Source organism: Silene latifolia, chromosome 11 (genome assembly GCF_048544455.1).
Source record: "Silene latifolia isolate original U9 population chromosome 11, ASM4854445v1, whole genome shotgun sequence".
In the NCBI taxonomy this organism is placed as follows: Eukaryota; Viridiplantae; Streptophyta; class Magnoliopsida; order Caryophyllales; family Caryophyllaceae; genus Silene; species Silene latifolia.
The window spans coordinates 39,657,068-39,672,008 of record NC_133536.1 but is presented as its reverse complement, the minus strand read 5'-3'; the positions used below and the strand labels follow the sequence as shown (position 1 = coordinate 39,672,008).

At 44.5% G+C, this 14,941-nt stretch overlaps 1 non-coding gene across 1 annotated transcript; it reads left to right on the top strand.

The window, feature by feature from the left end:
* The first annotated feature begins 14,834 nt into the window (after nucleotides 1-14,834).
* On the top strand, nucleotides 14,835-14,941 carry LOC141616232 (small nucleolar RNA R71). Its single transcript, XR_012530589.1, has one exon. It is a non-coding gene; the product is annotated as a small nucleolar RNA R71 (small nucleolar RNA).

Genomic DNA, 14,941 nt, shown 5'->3' with positions numbered 1-14,941 from the left:
TCACACCTTGGATTGGCTTCCAAACTCAGCTCATACGTCTTCCAAATGTTAGATTTCCTAGCTCCAGCTCCTTCTTTCCATGAATGCATGCAATTGGGACAGTTAAGGCTCGATTTAGCTTCTCTTCAGTCAATTCCTGCAAATTACAATAAACGGACCAAAGTAGAATATTTGGGGCCATTTGTAGCCAGATGCTACATAAAAAACATAGAAATGCGTGTAAAAATGAGGTGAAAACCTTATATAAAAGACACGCATCATCCTCCAGCATACACCAGCAGATATATACAGGGGAGCGGGAATATACAACCAATAAAGAATGAAAAACAATAAAATAAAAAGGAGAATAAATAAATAAAAGAATGAGAATAAACATACAAAACACTAACTTCCCCAAACCAACCAGAAAACTGGGAAAGTGAGTGGACCAGCAGCTACTCGTCAGGCTCGTCGTCACGCACGTCCTCCACCGTGTAGTCCCGATCCACCTCCTGCTCTCTCCTCCTCCTCTGCTCAGCTCGAGCTCTCTCCGCCGCCGGGTCCTCGTCCTCCTCCTCACTAGCAGACTCCGGGTACCCCTCAGCTGGGTACCGGTAAAAGGAAGGGTGTGGCCAACCCTCTGGGATCGGACGGTGTCGTCTCATGTGATACTTGTATAGAGGGAACAAAGTCAAAACTATGTCCCGCTTCATACGAGCCTGTCTCTCTGCAATCTCAACTAACAAACCGTCACGATGCCCTTGGTCCATGACCGAGGACGCCTTAAAGGGTGGTGGAGGTACAAAATTAGCCGGTAGGACCGGCTGTGTCTGTGTCTGGTCAGCAGGCGTGGCAGTAGGAGTATGAGTAGGGATCGGGGTAGGTGTGGCCGTGGAAGTCTGGCCACCCGTGGAAGGTGCGGATCCCTCTCCGGTCTCAAGTCTACGCTGCTTCTTAGCGGCGGGTAAGGTAGTAGATGGGCGGACCTGGAGGTGGTACTCGGGTAGAGGTGGTGGTAGGGCGCCCCGTGCAAGAGTAGGCAAAGGGGCTAGACGAGGCAGGGTGTCACAAGGAAGGTACACGGATAAGGAACCATTTATCTTCCATGTCCGGTAGTCTGTGGTCAGCCAAGTCTGAGAGTGCATGACAGCTAGGCTCAGATACCTATCACCATCTATGTAAGGTAAGTCACTAGGCAAGATGGTGAGGAGAGAACGGGCAAAAAAGGTGGCTATGCCACCGCAGATGATTGTGCCCATGAGCTTCTCTCCCTGAGCCTGGCGGTCAAATAAGCGATGTTGAGGGTAAAGCGACCCTCGTCGTCGATGTTCAGGTAACCGCCTAAGATGGAGAGCTCGTTGTTGTTGATTTGTTTGGCTCCTTTTGGCCAAAAATAGTGCTCCCATCAGTCTAAGAAAGTAACGAGCGGGGGGGTAGGTGGACCTGAGCGAGCTCTCGCTCGTGAAAAGTGGTATGTGCCAAAGCCCGCCAAAGAAGACTAATGACCTTCCTAGGGGCAATAGTGGTGCCCGTAAAGAAAAGGCCGAGTCGGGTATCAAACTCCTCAAGTGTCATAGAAAAGGTCTGGTTATACAACCGGAAGGACATAGAAATACTAGTAGGGACAGCGTCGTGTGCCCTTGAGGAGAAGGTAAAGGAGCTGAAGAACTCAAGGCTCAGCTCCCTGAAAGTGTGGCCACTCTTAGTGATGAGTCCGGCCATCCCCGTGCCCCGTAAGAGCTCATAAACTGGCTCGTAGAAGCCGACCCTCTGAAGTGACGTACGACAAAGAAAGCGCGTAGGAAGAAAGTCACAGTCAACTAAGTCATAAAACCTCTTACGATGAACACCGTTAATAAAATTTACCTGGGGAAACGCAGGGTGGGAGTCAAGAGTGTCGTCTACTCGGATCGTAACACAGCCAGCAGCAGGTGTGGCACGACCACGACCGCGACCCCGGCCTCTAGAACCTGAAGTAGAAGACCGTCCACTGACGGTACGAGGAACTAAAGCCGCCCGTAAAGCAGCTGCGGCTGCAAGTGAGTCCGCCATAGGTGTGCGCACCGTGGCTGAAGTAGAGGCTGTGGCTGCACCTGTGACCGCCACTGAGGAAGAAAGGCTAGCAGCAGCGCTAGCAGTAGTAGTGGCTGTGACTGAGGTTGTAGCTGAAACAGGGCTAGCAGCAGTGCTAGCAGGCGTAAAAACAGTACCAGCAGCAGAGACTAAGAACACAGTAGCTGCGGTATTGGCAGAAATGGAGGCGGTGGTGACAGCAGGGACCACCGTCTCAGACAAAGACGGACTAGAAGTCGAGCTAGTAGAAGGCACAGAGCTAGAATCCATCTGTGGGCATAGGCCACGTCTCGGTCTGTGGATTTGGGGCCACCTACCAATCCGCGGTCACGGGCCACCTGCACGCCAGGCCAATATGTGGACATGCAGCGGTATTTTGAAAGCCACACTCGGCGGCGTAAAGATGGTTTCGACCGGATCGTTTTAGATCGGTCGGTTTCGTCTCGGTAAGGGTCTCGAAACGATTAGAGATGTTCGGAGTCGCCACCAAGCATTTGTGGGATGCCTGGAACCCGTTCGATATCCACTCTATACCTCGGTCAAATCGAAGCACAAAGCAGCGTTTGACGTAGGTAGTAAAGATAAGGAAATCGTCCCTCTTTAGCATCCTATCTCTAGAATGACTCTCGTACGCCCTGGATAAGGTCGTCCACTATCCAAAGTTTCTGAGTAAGAGGTGAAGGTATGTATTGGGAAGCCCTTTAATCAGATACCCAATCCCGCCCGCGTTTAGCGGCCTCTACTGATCGATCTTGGTTGGTTGAATGCAAAAGTTGATAAAACGGTTTAAATGCATGAATGTGCATCCAATGATTGAAACCTAACATGTGAGAGCTTTCTAAGTCGGTTAATTTAATCCAAGTATCAAGTATAAGATGTCGAGTTGGATTAATGGTTGATTTGCATGCAAGACGGAAATTAAACATCCATTTACCGTATTAGGTTTAGGGTGCATAACATGATCCATTTGTCTTAGTAAGGCATTTTTCAAATATGTTTTTGAATAATTGAATAGTCATCTGATCTGTCCTATATCCGGGTTAGCAGGAGTCGGGATCCTCCTATACTAATACTGGAAGGAAACAGGCCCTGTACCAGACGGCTATAAGAGGCGCGAGCCAGCCGACGGTGTAAGGGGCCTCCCTCTGGTTTTGAAAATGAGAAATGGGGAGCCTGCTTGAGGCACGAATTAGCCAACGGTTGTATGCCGTGTTCTGACTATTTAGAAAACGTTATAAAACGTGTTGAAAATGGGTATTTGAACCCGGTTTGGTTTTGAAAGGGTCGTTTAGACCGCATTTGTTGATTTGAAGAACTAGACTCGAATAATCATCATTATTTGATAATATTCGGTGTCGGGTTCGATTTGACAAACTTGACATGAATAATTTTGAAAAGTGATTATGGACTAATTGTTTTAAGTCCGTTTTGAATGTAATTAGTCGATACTCGTCATCGTACCCGGGTTAAAATCCGGCATGGTATGTAAAACCAAGGATGATTTTGTGTTGGTGACTAATATGTTTGTTTGAAAATGTGAGGAAATGAAATAAAAGGCTTTAAAATACCTTCTAAATGTCATTAACCAAATATTATCACCGAAACACGGATTTAACCGTCATGGTATGAAGAACCAAGGGTGAAAAATGCTTTATGGTTAAAACATGTGAAATGAAACAAAAAGGTTTCGAAAATACTTGAAATGGTAAAAACCGATTAAAAATATGAAAAATGGATTAAGGGAAATGACGAGAACAAACACGGTTGATTTCTGGTCTGAATACCCCATTTAGGCACGAGCTAGTTTGGGCTTGAATTGAGTCAGTTTGCCTTGAATTGGACCTTATTGGTATTTTAGGTCACCTTGAGGCGTGATAAAATCTCGTTTGCCTTTTTGCGGTCGTTTTTGAATTTTTGACCGGTTTGGGCTCAAATTAGCGTATGAATTGCCTTTTTGAACCGTAGAAAAATCCCCATTGTGTCGGGAATGTATTTTGGGTTGTTGGCGGACCTTGTATGGGTCTTGAAATGCCGTTTTTGTGGTCTTGACTCGTCTTTTGCTTGAAAAGAGGGGCGAGTCGTTTTTGTGTATTTTTTTGTGAATGGTTTGGGGGGGATTGCCCCTTGTTTTTGTATTGCAGGTTGTGTTTTTTTTGTTTTTGGGTTTATCCATTTCATGCCGTCGTAATGCCGAAATTTCGGCTGACGTTTTTTGTTTGTTGTTTTTTTTTTCACAGGGTATTGTTTGGGACCTATGGGGTCCGTCGTTGAGGCTTTGGAGGAGGAAGTCGACCCCGGAGGGGCTTTAGCGGCCGAGGAGGCTGCCGTATTCGAGGGGGTGGTGGAGGATGCTTCCGTAGAGGAGGATAGGCGGCTGATATGGCCGGTTTGTCCTTTTCGTTGTGGCTCATAGACAGGGTGGCTGATGAGTGGGGTTCAGTATCGGAATGGTGCATCGCATCATGGTTCTTGGCCTCCTCATCATCCGAAGTCTGCAAGACACTGTCTTCTTTTATTGTCATGGAGCAGGAGCGGGGGGTTATCGTCATGGTAACCTCCTCTGCTTTCGCTATTGCTCCCCTGTTTCTTATGTTGCTCTCTTTCTTTTCCGTTTGAGAGGATAGAGAGTGCTTAGTTCGGTAGGTGGCGGATAGCCCCCAGTTCGTTGTCTTATGCCAGTGTCTGTATGATAGACGTTTGTTTTAGGCCAGTGTCTGTATGATAGACGTTTGTCGATGTATTTTGCGTAAGGCGGTTTGTATATATGTGTTTTTGGATTGTGGTTTATTTGTGTTTTTCGGCTTTTTTGTGTTGTGTTTCGGAGGAGCGCTGTCGGCTGTTGATTCTCCTTTTGCTTTGCACCAGTTCCTGCATCGTTAGCTGTAGAAAATAGGCAACAGATAGCACATACGCAGAAACGTAAACACGTAGAAGCATTTGGTTGAAAACACGTAAAGCATTTGTTTGAAAATCAAAATTAACCAAGATAACTTGAAGTTAAAATTTGAAAATTTGAAAATTCCGTGACAAATCGCGTTTGGAAATCAAATAGAATTGATTTCAGAATTTGAGCAATTAACTCGTGTCGTGAATTAAATTGCATCGAAATTTTTTAAAAATTGACTCGGAAAAATATAAAACTCAAACCGTCAGGAAAGAATTTTTAGAAAAGGATTTTTGCGAGTATATTTGGCTTTTGATGTCAAGACTCGAATTTGTGAGTGCTTGAATTTTGAGGAAAATTGATGTCGTGTTATCAATTTTCGATTTTGATTTTTGCCAGAAAATTGCAAAAAGGCGAAAAATTTTCGGCATTTCGACTGACATGGAAACGATCCATCGCGGATCGGGGCGACTAGCCCTTCCCCCCTTTAAAAAAAGAAAGAAAAATCCGTATGTTTAAAGCTGCGTCATTGAAACCGTGTCGGATTTCGTAAAACGCGAAAACAAGGAAATGTGAGTGTGAGGAAACACAAAATTTCCGGAATCATCCCGAAGAGGCACGAGGTTCCCGGCGGGAGGTTTGAGGTGTCAGGAGAAAACACATGTTGAAAGAGACAAGTCAACAGCGGGAATCCTGGAGGAGCCTCAAAGAGGCGCGAGCAGCCTGGCGATGGAAGCTGGCTCTCCCCTTTTTCTGAAAAATGCGCTGATCATTTTGTATAAATAGGGATGTTTGCGCTTCATTGTTTCATCATCCGAAACACAAAAACATCTCTACAAAACCTCTTCTTCTTCCACAAAAATATTACATGGATGCTTTTGAGAACGCATTGCGAATATGGTGTGGGGATTTGTCGCCTCCCGAAAAGCATCAACTCGTTTGCATGGGAGTTGGTCAATTGTTGGTGCTTCGTCAAGTCAATGTGTAACCTTCGTTTCTTGAAGCATTTTCTCGGTTTTGGGATTCGAAACATCATGTTTTCGTTTTCCCGAAAGGCGAGCTTTGTCCTCTTGCCGAAGAAGTTGGAGCCATTGGTGGGTGGCCGGGTTGTGTTCCGGTGCTTCCTCCGACTCGGTTGTGCTACAAGGAAAAATTCCGTTCCATGTTGGGCTTGTCAACAAGCCAAGTCAACTTTCTTCTTGCTCCACATGGTGTGGATATGTTGGCTCTTATCAACATCTTTTCAAACCGATTAGATGCTAATGTCTCGGAGGTGGCTAGGAGAAGGGCTCTTGCATTTTGCCTTGTCCATGTGTACCTCTTCGTTGATGTCTTGAAGAAGGAGGGGCGAGATGCTATGGTAGCATGACCCTTATCCATGTGATTGAGCAAATGGAGCATGGTAGAGATCCATCATGGTTGGTGCTTCGAGAGATTATCCAAGCTTTGGACAAGGAAGGCTCTTGCTGAGAAGCTCCCTCTTTCGGATCGCCAAGGATCCTCCAAGTGTGGCTTTTGGAGAGGCTAAGGTATGTAGAGCCTCCGGTTAATCCTTCTTCTTACTCCTTCCGTCACCTCACTATGAGGAAGAAGTTGTACCCGGATAGTTTTGCTTCCACCGAGGCCTATTGGGCCGCAAGGTTGGCGGAGGAGGGCGGTCCTCATATCCGTTAGGTGGTGCCGTGGTGGCACTTGAGGTCCTTCACGGGGTTGCCCGCTTCGAGTTCTAGTCCTCGTTCTTTGATGGTGGTGGGTTTGAAGGTTGTTTCCTTCATTTATCCCGAAAGGCTCATGAGGCAAATGGGGCGTCAACAAAAGGTGCCCGCTCAAGATACTCTTGTCCAAGAGAATGTGTTCCGGAACTCCGAGCTTGTGGAGTTCTTCGAAAGGTGGTGGGCCACTCGGCCGCTTTGGGAGGAGCCAAACCCCGTTGCCACGACATGGGTGACTCCCGCTTATGTCAAGTGGTCATGTGCTCCGTCCTTGGAAGAGAGATCCAAATTTCGTAAGGACGAGGTTGTCGATTTGAAGTACCGAGAGGTTGGCAAGGCCAACAGTGCCTTCTTTGAAGAGTATGTTGATGGAGCTACCCCCGATGTGATGAGACCACCGAAGAGGAGGAGTTCCGGCCCCAAGAATATGGTGGGTCGTGCATTGGCTCGTCTTGGGTCGAATATGGGGTCTTGTGCTAGACCGGAGGCCGTTGCCGTCTTAGATCCATTGAGGATCCGTTCCAATGAGGAAACCCATGCTAGGCGGCCCCACAAGAAGAACAAGGGGAAGATGTACCCCGAGGGAAAAGGCAAGGGTAGAATGGAAGAGTGAAGACCTCCATTACCCACTTTATTATTATGTTGTATTATTGTTGTGAGTTTTTATTATGTCGTACTAGCTAGTTGTTGTGTGTTTTGTGCTAGTTTTACTATGTGAGGTGTGTTAGTGGACACCTTAGCTTTGACAAGTTGTAGACTCGTCGAGCTTTATTTGTTGTTGAAATTGTAATGCTTCCCATTATTAATTAAATAAGAGGATTGCTCGTGTCGAAAATCGTGAACGCTTGTTTCTTCCATCCATTTTGTGAAGGCAATTTGATTTGAATCGTCCTAAACGTTTGCACTTGGGAAAGTGGTATTTTGTGGAAAGGGAGAAAAGCTCATTTTTATATTTTATGGGAAAGGGAATGGTTTTCCCTTTTCTCTTTTTTTGATAGGGATTTTTGTATGGGAATGATTGTATTTGATTGTGGGAATGGTTGTATCCTTCTTATGTAAGAAAGGACTGCCTACGTATTCACCTGAAGAGGTGAAATCAAACCATGATCGTAGTTCGAAGTATTTTGTGAATTTGAATTGGGTTTTGTGGTTGTATCCCTCAGGCATATGAGGGACTGCCTACGTATCCACCTGAAGAGGTGAAATCAAACCATGCTCGTAGTTCAGGGGGTTCGTTTTTGTTTTAGTGCAAATTGACGTTGCCTTTGACGGATCAAAGGACATTCGAAACGGGCAAGGTGCCGCAGATTAGACTCGATAAAACATGCAATTTCAAATCAGAACATATTGAGGAACTTGACTTGAAAAGGGTTGAGGTCGATGCTAGTTGTAAAACTAGGCTAGGTTGTTGGTTGATAGGGTTCAAGGGTAGTATTTCTTGAGTTGGTCTAGGTTGGTCGGGTTTGTAAAGTCCTCCCCGTCTAGGTCACTCAGTCTTACTGCGCCCCCCGAAAGTATTTTCTTGACCAGGTATGGCCCGGTCCAGTTGGGTTTAAATTTTCCCCTTGGATCGACGAGTAATGGTGCTCGGACTGACTTGAGGACCAAGTCGCCCTCCTGGATGTTTCGGGGTTAACCCTTCTTGTTGAATGCCCGTTGTATACGTCGTTGGTATAGCTGGACATTGTGCAAGGCGTTGAGTCGCCGTTCGTCTAGAAGAGTGAGTTGTTCGTACCTTCGACGGGTCCATTCCGCCTCAGGGACTTGACTCTCCAGTAGGATGCGTAGAGATGGGACCTCTAACTCTACCGGTTGAACCGCCTCCATACCGTATGCTAGGTAGAAGGGTGTGGCACCTGTCGGTGTTTGAATGGAGGTTCGGTATCCCCAGAGTGCGAATGGGAGTTTGCTCGGCCAATCGCGGTAGTTGTCTTGCATTTTCTTGATAATGGTAACAAGAGTTTTGCTCGCTGCCTCCACCGCTCCGTTGGTTTGGGGACGGTAGGGGGAAGATCGATGTCGTTTGATCTTGTATTTGTCCAGCAAAGCTTGAATTTCCGCCCGGAAGTGAGAGCTGATACCCGTCGTTGTGAGTACCAAAAATAATATTTATATTTCCTATTAAGACTAACAAAAGCTAGTGGTAACAGGATCGAACCACAGAGAGGCAGATGTAATTATTAGATGTTTAATTCTAGTCTAAGGTAACGAATGTGGGGGTTTAGTTGATTCAGTCTACAACTAAGGGCAATAAAAGACAACAAACTAAGTAGACTGATAAAACAAATATTAAAAGGGGTGCAAGGATGGTCGGTTCACTATAGTTTCGGCGGCAGCATACTAAGTAGGTCTAAATCAAACACATGAGGCGGGAAAAAAAGAGGTCCTCTCGGTCCACTCTTAACAAGTAGCATCTTTCGATCTCGCTACGGGTCCCTAATATCACTAGTCGACTCTCGTCTGAAAAGTGACTAAAAACCTAAACTTTACCTATCTTTCGATCTCAGCATAGTTTAGTCATTTTCATTGGTGGTCAATCAACCTTCCCTATCTTTCGATCTAATGGGTCAGTCAAATCCTAAACATTCAACTAGTCGTGTGCACTCGATTCGTCAAATATAGAGTTTAAATCAATTAAAACGAAACAAAACCTCACGTGGCCAGTCGATCGACCAGGTATGGCGGTCGATCGACTGACACGCGATTTCAGTCTACTATTCTACGCCGCCTAATCCTACAGATTCCCTACATCCTAGCACGAATAATTTAGCTACTCATGACTATAGTGGAAACAACAATAATACTAAGGATTAAAACTACTGATTTCATGCTTGAATTAACGGAATAAAAGATTAGCATAAAACGATAATTAAGGCTTCGGGAAACTAACTAGCAATTTCTAACTATGAACGATAATAAGGATGAACTGAAACAAGAATAGGGGAATACCGAAAGGAAGAATTGCAGGAATCGAATCCAGAAAACGAATGCAAAAAGTAACTTGTATACGAAACAATATTCGGAACCCTAATTATTTCCTAAAGAACTGTATGCTAAACTTGAATAATAATTCGATCCTTATTCTGAATACCTAGCTTACGTTATATAGAATACAACGTAGCACTTATTTCCAAAACCTAAATACAATGGGCTTCAAGTTCCTCGATCTTTTAATTCACGTCTGAAGTATCGGTTTAGTCGATCGACCACTGGGACCGGTCGATCGACTGGTCTGCGATGCACAGTAGTTCCTGGAAGTCGTGGTATGGTCGATCGACCATAGGTAACGGTCGATCGACTGCTTTAGCTGATTCTTGACTTCTAACTTCTCGTGGATTTGTCTTTCGGGCCTTGAAATGCGCCCCAAGCTCGTTCCTTGAGTAAATACTTCACGTCAGATGCAATGCAAGATACTTGGGGACGGATTTGGCTCAAAATCTACTCATTTCCGCATAAATCTGCAATATTACACAAAAAATACGAAAGTAGACGAAATGGGGCAAATAGTAGCCTTAAACTACATAAATGAGCTCTGAAATGCGTGTAAAATAGGGTGTAAAACATCATATAAATGACACGTATCAAACTTCCCCAAACCAAACCCTTGCTTGTCCCCAAGCAAGAACTAGACTCGATCCTAAAACTTAATGGGACGAGTTCAATCTCAGAGCGAATCGCAAACTGAATAGCCTAAACCAATTTAATGCAACTAACAATCAATTAGCAATGTGAATCATGCAAACGAGTTATGAAGTCGTTAAAAATTGCTGAACCATCAACTATAGAGACTCATTAAATTGGACTCTCAGGGGTCGCTCGAATCACTCAAATAAGAACAAGGTGAATATATGTAAGATAGAAAGAATTCATTTTGTTAGTGACACTCACCTAACTACGACCTATAAGAACATGCCTGCAATATAATATGAAAGTAATCTCTATAACCGTACATATGCATTCCAACCGAACAAATGACCATGACACATGCCGAGGTATATATAGGATATGTGAGGTAATGGGCAGAAAGAGGCAAAACATTTATGGAAACGTGGGGGTACAGGTGATCCAGCTAGTACCGAAACAAAGCCATATGACAACATCCTTCTTCTTGCTCAAAATTCAATCGATACGGTGCTATAGCAAGCACAAAACTCACAATCTCCGTAATAAATCAACTCCCCATAATATATAAATGAAACATGGGAGCAAAAATCGCCATCTAATAAAGACTTGAATCATGCGAAATTGATTTCTTTTCTTTCTCGGGCTTCGGTTGATCGACCAAGTAGAGCAGTCGATCGACCGACTTAAACAGTACAGCACTCTCTTTTTCAATTTCTTTTTCGAATCATTTTTCTCTTTTTTTTTCTTTTTCTTTTTTTTCTTTCTTTCATCGTCCCAACAACATCTCAACCATGAGCATATGCTACCAAAAACAAAGTAACAATCCCAGAACGTAAACTACTAGCTTGACAAGGGCAGGCTAAATGTAGGATGTAGTAATGGGACAAAAAGGCTGTTTTTTGGCGGTGTGGAGCTTATGGGTAAAAATGAGAAAAGGAGACCTCTTCCACATATGTCAACTAACCACGAACCAAATGCATACAGGTATTAAGCAGATTAAGTTCATATTTATGCAAATTAATGAAACATGTCTCATAAGGAGTACAACTCACATTCCTAGATGAACTGGTCATGAATGACACCAGTTATAGGCTCTAAAACTCAGAAATATAAGTAGTTTGCCAAAAACTAAGTCAAGTCTCAAGTCCAGCAAATAAATTAACGAAAACTCGTAGATATGCATTTATGATTCTACTAATAACATGTCAATGAGCAAGGCTTAGGCGCTAAAACAGATGCAAATGCAATGTCATCATTGAAATACTACCGTTCCGACTCAACCTATATGCTAAAATAAACGTGCATTTTTTTGGAATTTGTTCAAATTTTTCAATTTTTTTTTTTTTTGAATTTTTGTATGTATGAGAAATGAAATAAACAAATGCAAACTGAAATGTAATTGTGAATGCAAGCAAATGATATGCGACGCAAAACCCTTCCCCAAACAAAATCGCACAATGTCCCCATTGTGCAAAATCATGTAATGAAAGAAAAGAGAAACGGGAATTTGCGAGAAAATTAAGTAAATAAGTCATGAAGTGAAGCTCGGGAACTCATAAGGTTTAAAGTGCAGCAAAAGGAAACCTCCCCAAACCAGCGTGAGCTAGGAGGTTTCAGTAGCCAGCAGTGCTACCAATAAGTACCTGAAAAGACAAAAGAACCACGCATAAGTCCGAGAAAACAATTGTTGAAGCGGTATAATGTGCATAAGATGAAAAAATTGAAGAAAATAGAATTATGTCGGAAAATAAAGAGAAGGAAAGACTCCCTCAATTCCGCAAAACGACCAAACACAGCTGGGGAAAGGTCGTGAACAGGTACATCAGCAGGCAACGGACGATCGACCATCTCACCTAGTCGATCGACCAGGTGAACAGGAACAGAAGCTCTTGGAACTGTGCAGCTCAGTCGATCGACCATAAGGGTCAGTCGATCGACTGGAAATACTGCTGTAACTTTCTGATTTCTCAATTAGCTCGAGAACATGAGCTAATAAGGTCTAAAAACCTGCAAATGCACAATAATACGCGCCCAAAATTGCGCAAAACCCAAAGTAACCATCTAAAGTGATTAAAATCCTAAGCAAACGTAAACGGCGAAGTTTTGCGCACACAAAACAATAAATAAAAAGGTTCAACGAAAGCAATAAAATGTAAATGTTTTGAAGAAGTCTCAATCAACTAATAGTTGATCAAGAACGGCCATAGAATGGCCCACTTGACTGGCTTCTGGCTACAAGAGGTAGCCTCAACAGTGCCCATCTTCTCAGCGGCACTCTTCTCAACTTCATCATCCGACAAGCTCAACGGATCAACATGTCGGACATCTTCCCACTCAATGACCTCCTCTGACTCGTCGGAATCCAGATCAGACTCCGTTACTTTGACTGGCTAATCTTCGGGCTCCTCATCAGTGCCATAGCTAAGGCATCCTAGACCACCTCTTTGAACAATCGGCTCCTTCACAGCTGGAGCAATATGCGGCTCTTCCTTCCCCAAACCAGCTCCTGCAATATCTAAAACAATAGACTCTTCCTCCACTTTTCTCCCAGTCTGGGGCGGAGGTGTCACAACAGGAGTAGGAATAGAGACAGGCATATCAGGAAGTATAAAATAAGATTTCTTTTCAGAAACCGTATTGCAAGTGACATGCCACTTGGGGTCTCTCTTCCTAGCTGTATGGACAAAGACAATGGAGTGCTTGCCTACCTTAAAGGTAAAAGTTCCCGAACCAACATCAATAACTGCACCAGCAGTGTGCAGGAATGGTCTACCCAAAATGATAGGGATGTGGGCATCTTCGGGCATATCGAGCACAACGAAGTCAACAGGGAAGAAAAACTTCCCTATTTGCACGGGGATGTCCTCTAAGACTCCTATTGGCTGGACCACAGAGCGATCAGCCATCTATACTATCATGTTGGTCACTGCAAACCTAGTCAATTTGAGCAACCTAGCAAGACTAAAGAGCATTACACTAATACTGGCTCCTAAGTCACATAAGGCTTTCTCTATAGGAAAGGTGCCAATATTACATGGGACAGAAAAACTACCCGGGTCTTCTAGCTTAAGGGGTGCAGTGTAGGTCAAATAAGAACATGACTCCTCAGTGAGTGCGACAGTGTGCACAGTTTCAAGTGACTTCTTTTTAGACAAGAGTTGTTTCATGAATTTTGTGTAAGCAGGCACTTGATTGACTAATTCAAGGAAAGGAACTTGTACATTTAAGCTACGAATAACCTTTTCAAACTTATTAAATGATACATGTTCCTTCGTCGGCACCAATCTCTCCGGATAGGGGGCTGAAAGTAGCAACTTTGCCCTCTCCTCCAGATCTCTCATGCCGGCATCGGTGGACTTAGGCTGGAAGTCCACAACCTTCTCCTTGTTGTAGCTCGACCCCTCTTCAGACCGTCTCAAATGGGAACCATTAATTGACAAAGGGTCGTACTTTGAAACCGGAACGGACCCATCAGCAGTCGGGTCTGTCCTCAATATTTTCGGGGCAGCAGTACCCCGAAACAAGTGATCCCTCAGGTTATCGGGCATTGGAGGACGAAAAGAATCACCTTCAGCAACAATCTCAGTCGATCGACCAGGTTGGTCAGTCGATCGACTGACTTCAACAGGACCAGAGGCTACTGTTTGTCGCACTCCAGTCGATCGACCGGGTATGTCAGTCGATCGACTGACATACCTGCTGATCGTCTTTTTCTTGTTTTTATTCGCCACTGCCTTCTTCTTGCTTGTTTCCGCCTCATCTTTTTCAGTGACATCCTCAACAATAATGGGCCCATTAAGGATAGACCCACTCCTCAAGGTAATGGCATTAAGGGTCTCCTTTGATCAGTTTGAGTCGGTAGATGCCTCGGAGCTCGAGTTGTGTTCTTACTAGCCAATTGGGCAATTTGGCTTTCTAGAATCTTCATCCCGGCCTCTCTAGCCTGGGATTCCTTCAGCAACAAATTCTTCAACTCATTGAAATCAGAACCTTGAGCTTGTTGCTGCTGCTGTGGGACATACGGAGGCTTTTGGTACTGTTGTTGCTTATGAGGGGGCACATAGTTCTGCTGCTGCTGCTGCTGTGGAGGTTGAGTCGGATTCACAACATTTTGGCTACTCCACCTCAGATTGAGGTGGACATTCGGCTCATAGTAAGTATTTGTCTGCCTATAATGTTGAAAGGCAGCGCAAGACTCGAAGGGTCTAGGACAATTGTCTGAAATATGTCCCTCGGCTCCACATCTTTTACAGACGAAAGCACCGTCTGAAACAGCATTTACATGGTAAATCCCTCCTTTGGAAGCTCCTCCCAACTCGTACTTGTTAAATCTCGCCGTGAGAGATTCTAATGCAGCTACAGAAGGAGATTCAGCAGCTCTCCTTTGATTTCCCCGGGAATTCCCATACTCAGCTTTGTGGGTGGCCAAGTCATCTATGATCTTCCACCCCTTAGTCTCCCCCGTATTTTCCTGGAATCTGCCATTAGCTGTCGCATCTAGGATAGCCCTTTGATTGTCATAGAGCCCATTGTAGAATTGATTGCATAGGCTCCACTTCTCAAACCCATGATGCGGAATGGTTCGCACCAGCTTCTTGAAACAGACCCATGCCTCATGAAAATTCTCATCAGGCCCCTGTTTAAAGCTCGTGATTTGAGCTCTAATGCA